Consider the following 8,516-nt stretch of genomic DNA (forward strand, 5'->3'; position numbering starts at 1 on the left):
TATGTGTACACAGTAGTGCTGTATATGTGTAATGTACATGTAGCTGAGCTGTATGTGTACACAGTAGAGCTGTATATGTGTAATGTACATGTAGCTGAGCTGTATGTGTACACAGTAGAGCTGTATATGTGTAATGTACATGTAGCTGAGCTGTATGTGTACACAGTAGAGCTGTATATGTGTAATGTACATGTAGCTGAGCTGTATGTGTGTAATGTACATGTAGCTGAGCTGTATGTGTACACAGTAGAGCTGTATATGTGTAATGTACATGTAGCTGAGCTGTATGTGTACACAGTAGAGCTGTATATGTGTAATGTACATGTAGCTGAGCTGTATGTGTACACAGTAGTGCTGTATATGTGTAATGTACATGTAGCTGAGCTGTATGTGTACACAGTAGAGCTGTATATGTGTAATGTACATGTAGCTGAGCTGTATGTGTACACAGTAGAGCTGTATATGTGTAATGTACATGTAGCTGAGCTGTATGTGTACACAGTAGAGCTGTATATGTGTAATGTACATGTAGCTGAGCTGTATGTGTACACAGTAGAGCTGTATATGTGTAATGTACATGTTGCTGAGCTGTATGTGTACACAGTAGAGCTGTATATGTGTAATGTGCATGTAGATGAGCTGTATGTGTACACAGTAGAGCTGTATATGTGTAATGTACATGTAGCTGAGCTGTATGTGTACACAGTAGAGCTGTATATGTGTAATGTACATGTAGCTGAGCTGTATGTGTACACAGTAGAGCTGTATATGTGTAATGTACATGTAGCTGAGCTGTATGTGTACACAGTAGAGCTGTATATGTGTAATGTACATGTAGCTGAGCTGTATGTGTACACAGTAGAGCTGTATATGTGTAATGTACATGTAGCTGAGCTGTATGTGTGTAATGTACATGTAGCTGAGCTGTATGTGTACACAGTAGAGCTGTATATGTGTAATGTACATGTAGCTGAGCTGTATGTGTACACAGTAGAGCTGTATATGTGTAATGTACATGTAGCTGAGCTGTATGTGTACACAGTAGAGCTGTATATGTGTAATGTACATGTAGCTGAGCTGTATGTGTACACAGTAGAGCTGTATATGTGTAATGTACATGTAGCTGAGCTGTATGTGTACACAGTAGAGCTGTATATGTGTAATGTACATGTTGCTGAGCTGTATGTGTGCACAGTAGAGCTGTATATGTGTAATGTGCATGTAGATGAGCTGTATGTGTACACAGTAGAGCTGTATATGTGTAATGTACATGTAGCTGAGCTGTATGTGTACACAGTAGAGCTGTATATGTGTAATGTACATGTAGCTGAGCTGTATGTGTACACAGTAGAGCTGTATATGTGTAATGTACATGTAGCTGAGCTGTATGTGTACACAGTAGAGCTGTATATGTGTAATGTACATGTAGCTGAGCTGTATGTGTACACAGTAGAGCTGTATATGTGTAATGTACATGTAGCTGAGCTGTATGTGTGTAATGTACATGTAGCTGAGCTGTATGTGTACACAGTAGAGCTGTATATGTGTAATGTACATGTAGCTGAGCTGTATGTGTACACAGTAGAGCTGTATATGTGTAATGTACATGTAGCTGAGCTGTATGTGTACACAGTAGTGCTGTATATGTGTAATGTACATGTAGCTGAGCTGTATGTGTACACAGTAGAGCTGTATATGTGTAATGTACATGTAGCTGAGCTGTATGTGTACACAGTAGAGCTGTATATGTGTAATGTACATGTAGCTGAGCTGTATGTGTACACAGTAGAGCTGTATATGTGTAATGTACATGTAGCTGAGCTGTATGTGTGTAATGTACATGTAGCTGAGCTGTATGTGTACACAGTAGAGCTGTATATGTGTAATGTACATGTAGCTGAGCTGTATGTGTGTAATGTACATGTAGCTGAGCTGTATGTGTACACAGTAGAGCTGTATATGTGTAATGTACATGTAGCTGAGCTGTATGTGTGTAATGTACATGTAGCTGAGCTGTATGTGTACACAGTAGAGCTGTATATGTGTAATGTACATGTAGCTGAGCTGTATGTGTACACAGTAGAGCTGTATATGTGTAATGTACATGTAGCTGAGCTGTATGTGTACACAGTAGTGCTGTATATGTGTAATGTACATGTAGCTGAGCTGTATGTGTACACAGTAGAGCTGTATATGTGTAATGTACATGTAGCTGAGCTGTATGTGTACACAGTAGAGCTGTATATGTGTAATGTGCATGTAGCTGAGCTGTATGTGTACACAGTAGAGCTGTATATGTGTAATGTGCATGTAGATGAGCTGTATGTGTACACAGTAGAGCTGTATATGTGTAATGTACATGTAGGTGAGCTGTATGTGTACACAGTAGAGCTGTATATGTGTAATGTACATGTAGCTGAGCTGTATGTGTACACAGTAGAGCTGTATATGTGTAATGTACATGTAGCTGAGCTGTATGTGTACACAGTAGAGCTGTATATGTGTAATGTAGCTGAGCTGTATGTGTACACAGTAGAGCTGTATATGTGTAATGTACATGTAGCTGAGCTGTATGTGTACACAGTAGAGCTGTATATGTGTAATGTACATGTAGCTGAGCTGTATGTGTACACAGTAGAGCTGTGTGTAATGTGCATGTAGCTGAGCTGTATGTGTACACAGTAGAGCTGTATGTGTGTAATGTGCATGTAGCTGAGCTGTATGTGTACACAGTAGTGCTGTATATGTGTAATGTACATGTAGCTGAGCTGTATGTGTACACAGTAGAGCTGTATATGTGTAATGTACATGTAGCTGAGCTGTATGTGTGTAATGTACATGTAGCTGAGCTGTATGTGTACACAGTAGAGCTGTATATGTGTAATGTACATGTAGCTGAGCTGTATGTGTACACAGTAGAGCTGTATATGTGTAATGTACATGTAGCTGAGCTGTATGTGTACACAGTAGTGCTGTATATGTGTAATGTACATGTAGCTGAGCTGTATGTGTACACAGTAGAGCTGTATATGTGTAATGTACATGTAGCTGAGCTGTATGTGTACACAGTAGAGCTGTATATGTGTAATGTACATGTAGCTGAGCTGTATGTGTACACAGTAGAGCTGTATATGTGTAATGTACATGTAGCTGAGCTGTATGTGTACACAGTAGAGCTGTATATGTGTAATGTACATGTTGCTGAGCTGTATGTGTACACAGTAGAGCTGTATATGTGTAATGTGCATGTAGATGAGCTGTATGTGTACACAGTAGAGCTGTATATGTGTAATGTACATGTAGCTGAGCTGTATGTGTACACAGTAGAGCTGTATATGTGTAATGTACATGTAGCTGAGCTGTATGTGTACACAGTAGAGCTGTATATGTGTAATGTACATGTAGCTGAGCTGTATGTGTACACAGTAGAGCTGTATATGTGTAATGTACATGTAGCTGAGCTGTATGTGTACACAGTAGAGCTGTATATGTGTAATGTACATGTAGCTGAGCTGTATGTGTGTAATGTACATGTAGCTGAGCTGTATGTGTACACAGTAGAGCTGTATATGTGTAATGTACATGTAGCTGAGCTGTATGTGTACACAGTAGAGCTGTATATGTGTAATGTACATGTAGCTGAGCTGTATGTGTACACAGTAGAGCTGTATATGTGTAATGTACATGTAGCTGAGCTGTATGTGTACACAGTAGAGCTGTATATGTGTAATGTACATGTAGCTGAGCTGTATGTGTACACAGTAGAGCTGTATATGTGTAATGTACATGTTGCTGAGCTGTATGTGTGCACAGTAGAGCTGTATATGTGTAATGTGCATGTAGATGAGCTGTATGTGTACACAGTAGAGCTGTATATGTGTAATGTACATGTAGCTGAGCTGTATGTGTACACAGTAGAGCTGTATATGTGTAATGTACATGTAGCTGAGCTGTATGTGTACACAGTAGAGCTGTATATGTGTAATGTACATGTAGCTGAGCTGTATGTGTACACAGTAGAGCTGTATATGTGTAATGTACATGTAGCTGAGCTGTATGTGTACACAGTAGAGCTGTATATGTGTAATGTACATGTAGCTGAGCTGTATGTGTGTAATGTACATGTAGCTGAGCTGTATGTGTACACAGTAGAGCTGTATATGTGTAATGTACATGTAGCTGAGCTGTATGTGTACACAGTAGAGCTGTATATGTGTAATGTACATGTAGCTGAGCTGTATGTGTACACAGTAGTGCTGTATATGTGTAATGTACATGTAGCTGAGCTGTATGTGTACACAGTAGAGCTGTATATGTGTAATGTACATGTAGCTGAGCTGTATGTGTACACAGTAGAGCTGTATATGTGTAATGTACATGTAGCTGAGCTGTATGTGTACACAGTAGAGCTGTATATGTGTAATGTACATGTAGCTGAGCTGTATGTGTGTAATGTACATGTAGCTGAGCTGTATGTGTACACAGTAGAGCTGTATATGTGTAATGTACATGTAGCTGAGCTGTATGTGTGTAATGTACATGTAGCTGAGCTGTATGTGTACACAGTAGAGCTGTATATGTGTAATGTACATGTAGCTGAGCTGTATGTGTGTAATGTACATGTAGCTGAGCTGTATGTGTACACAGTAGAGCTGTATATGTGTAATGTACATGTAGCTGAGCTGTATGTGTACACAGTAGAGCTGTATATGTGTAATGTACATGTAGCTGAGCTGTATGTGTACACAGTAGTGCTGTATATGTGTAATGTACATGTAGCTGAGCTGTATGTGTACACAGTAGAGCTGTATATGTGTAATGTACATGTAGCTGAGCTGTATGTGTACACAGTAGAGCTGTATATGTGTAATGTGCATGTAGCTGAGCTGTATGTGTACACAGTAGAGCTGTATATGTGTAATGTGCATGTAGATGAGCTGTATGTGTACACAGTAGAGCTGTATATGTGTAATGTACATGTAGGTGAGCTGTATGTGTACACAGTAGAGCTGTATATGTGTAATGTACATGTAGCTGAGCTGTATGTGTACACAGTAGAGCTGTATATGTGTAATGTACATGTAGCTGAGCTGTATGTGTACACAGTAGAGCTGTATATGTGTAATGTAGCTGAGCTGTATGTGTACACAGTAGAGCTGTATATGTGTAATGTACATGTAGCTGAGCTGTATGTGTACACAGTAGAGCTGTATATGTGTAATGTACATGTAGCTGAGCTGTATGTGTACACAGTAGAGCTGTGTGTAATGTGCATGTAGCTGAGCTGTATGTGTACACAGTAGAGCTGTATGTGTGTAATGTGCATGTAGCTGAGCTGTATGTGTACACAGTAGTGCTGTATATGTGTAATGTACATGTAGCTGAGCTGTATGTGTACACAGTAGAGCTGTATATGTGTAATGTACATGTAGCTGAACTGTGGGGACAAATCTCTCAGCACGTTCCTGTATACCCCACACATGTTAAATGGGTTTATGGTCCAGTGATTCTGGGGCCAAAACCATATAAAATATTAATTCTTGAGTCCCTGGTGACCCATGCCCTATGGTATTGTTCAGTTGATGGTTCTGTGGTCAGGGAGGACCTTCTGAACATATGGATGTCCATGATCCCTATAACATTTATTGTGGTATAATTACTACTAGGGATCGACCGATATCGATTTTTTTAGGACCGATACTGATACTCTGTGGACTTTTAAGGCCGATAGCCGATAACTTATACCGATATTCCGGTATAAGTTATCGGCTATTTCAGCACACCCCCCTCTTTTTTTCAATGCCGTTATCTTGGGCGCGTGCCTCATCCCATCCTGTAACTCGACAAATTCCATCTTTAAATCCTCCTCAGGTCTTACTTCTATATCCACCTTCTCCTTACAGGTGTCGGCAGAGAGCACTGTGGTCAAGGCAAAAAAGAAATTCAAGAAGAATTTTCTCTGTAGTATACAGCTGCTTAAAAGTACTGGAAGGGTTAAGATTTTTTAATAGAAGTAATTAACAAATCTGTTTAACTTTTTGGCACCAGTTGATTTAAACAAACAAAAATGTTTTCTACCGAAGTACCCCTTTAAACTCCTTCACTGTATTTGCAGCGACCACTTCTGCAGGAAGGCTATTCCATGCATCCACTACTCTCTCAGTAAAGTAATACTTCCTGATATTACTGCACAAACCTTTGCCCCTCTAATATAAAACTGTTTTCTCTATCATATCCCCTCTGTCTCTTCTTTCTTCTATACATGTAAAGGTCCTTTAACCTTTCCTGGTAAGTTTTATCCTGCAATCCATGTACTAGTTTAGTATCTTCTCTGAACCTTCTGGAGATACGGCCTCCAGTACTGCGCACAATACACCAAATGAGGTCTCACCAGTGTTCTGTACAGCGGATGAGCACTTCTCTCTTTCTACTGCTTATACCTCTCCCTATACATCCATGAGCACTTCTCTTTCTACTGCTTATACCTCTCCATATACATCCATGAGCACTTATCTCTTTCTACTGCTTACACCTCTCCCTATACATCCATGAGCACTTCTCTCTTTCTACTGCTTATACCTCTCCCTATACATCCAAGCATTCTGCTGCTCTATTACATTGTCTTCCTACCTTTAAAGGACAACTGTAGTGCTTGACTTTTATATATTGCTGTGCCCGGGCCTCAAAAATAAACAAAATTAACTTTGTCGCCTTCCTACGAGCCCCCGTTGGTCTGGCACAGGCCTCAAGGTCCAGCGGTGCGAACCTCGTTCAACTTCCTGGGGACGGGGATGCCGCAGAGCCATCGGCGTATCAGCGGCCGCAGCGATGTCCCGTCCCGCCCCGGCTGGTGATAGGCTGAGCCCACTGTCATGTAAGAAGCCGGCCAGACATCTCTGCGGCGTCCCCGTCCCCAGGAAGTTGAACGAGGTTCGCACCGCTGGACCGTGAGGCCTTTGCGGACCAACGGGGGGCTTGTAGGAAGGTGAGTTAAAGTTAATTTTGTTTATTTTTGAGACCCGGGCACAGGGATATATAAAAGTCTAGCACTACAGTTGTCCTTTAAGTCTTCTGAAATAATTACTCCTAAATCCCTCTCCTCAGATACTGAGGTCAGGACTGTGTCACATATTCTATATTCTGCCAATGGGTTTTTACGCCCCTGGTGCATTATCTTGCACTTAACTGGCTCCAGGAAGTTAAACAGATTTGTAAATTACTTCTATTAAAAAAATCTTAATTCTTCCAATAATTATCAGCTGCTGAAGTTGAGTTGTTGTTTTCTGTCTGGCAACAGTGCTCTCTGCTGACATCTCTGCTTGTCTCGTGAACTGCACAGAGTAGAAGAGGTTTTCTATGGGGATTTGCTTCTACTCTGGACAGTTCCCAAGACAGGTGTCATCAGAGAGCACTTAGGCAGAAAAGAACAACTCAACTTCAGCAGATCATAAGTACTGAAAGGATTAAGATTTTTTAATAGAAGTAATTTACAAATCTGTTAAACTTTCTGGAGCCAGTATATATATATATATATATATATATATATATATATATATATATATATATATATATGTATGTTTTTTTTCCTGGAATACCCCTTTAAATTTCAGTGTCCAGAGTCCTGACCATTCTTCTAGTTTTCCTAAATCCTTTTCCATTTGGTGGATCCCTCCAGGATCATCAACCCTGTTACATATCTTTGTGTCATCAGCAAAAAGACCAATACCGAACCCACTAATGAAGATATTAAACAATATTGGTCCCAGTACAGATCCCTGAGGTCCCCACTGGTGACAAGACCTTGCTCTGAATATTCTCCATTGACTACAACCCTCTGTTGTCTGTCCCTCAGCCACTGCCTAATCCACTCAACAATATGGAGTCCAAGCTCAATGACTGTAGTTTATTGATAAGTCTTCTATGTGGGACAGTGTCAAAAGTGTCACGGCGCCCAACACTGGCGATGGCCACTACCAATACCTGGTCATGCCGTTCGGCCTGTGTAACGCTCCCGCAGTGTTTCGAGGGTTTGTGAACATCATCTTCCGGGACCTGTTGTTTAACTGCGTGAAGATTTATCCAAACCTGTGTAGGGGAAGAGCAGTGCAGTTGCCCATAGCAACCAATCAGATCACTTCTTTCAGTTTCCACAGGACTCTTTGAAAATGAAAGAAGCGATCCGATTGGTTGCTATGGGCAACTGCACTGCTTTTCCTCTACACAGGTTTGGATAAATCTCCCCTAATATTCGCAGTTCATTCTTGAAAACGATGCGTCTTTTAGGCGGTGCCATCTTGTCGCAAAAGATCTCGAAAGGGAAGTTTGTCACCTTTCTTTTTCAAGATGGAAAGGAATTATACCATCGGTGACGGAGAGCCGCTGGTCATCAAGATGGCCGTAGAAGAATGGAGATACCTTTTTAAAGGGGTACTCCGTCCCTAGATATCTTATCCCCTATCCAAAAGATAGGGGATAAGATGTCTGATCATGGGGGTCCGGCCGCTGGGGACCTCCAC

At 40.9% G+C, this 8,516-nt stretch overlaps 1 protein-coding gene across 1 annotated transcript in view; it reads right to left on the reverse strand.

Moving 5' to 3' along the window:
- Positions 1–8,101, reverse strand: part of LOC130298698 (zinc finger protein 420-like) — a 166,399-nt gene extending 158,298 nt beyond the window's left edge. Inside the window, exon 1 of the mRNA XM_056551361.1 lies at positions 7,981–8,101. The gene's annotated coding sequence lies outside the window, so the exon portion shown is untranslated. The remainder of the gene's footprint in view (positions 1–7,980) is intronic.
- Between the last annotated feature and the right edge of the window lie 415 nt (positions 8,102–8,516).

This window comes from Hyla sarda, chromosome 1 (genome assembly GCF_029499605.1).
Source record: "Hyla sarda isolate aHylSar1 chromosome 1, aHylSar1.hap1, whole genome shotgun sequence".
NCBI classification, from domain to species: domain Eukaryota; kingdom Metazoa; phylum Chordata; class Amphibia; order Anura; family Hylidae; genus Hyla; species Hyla sarda.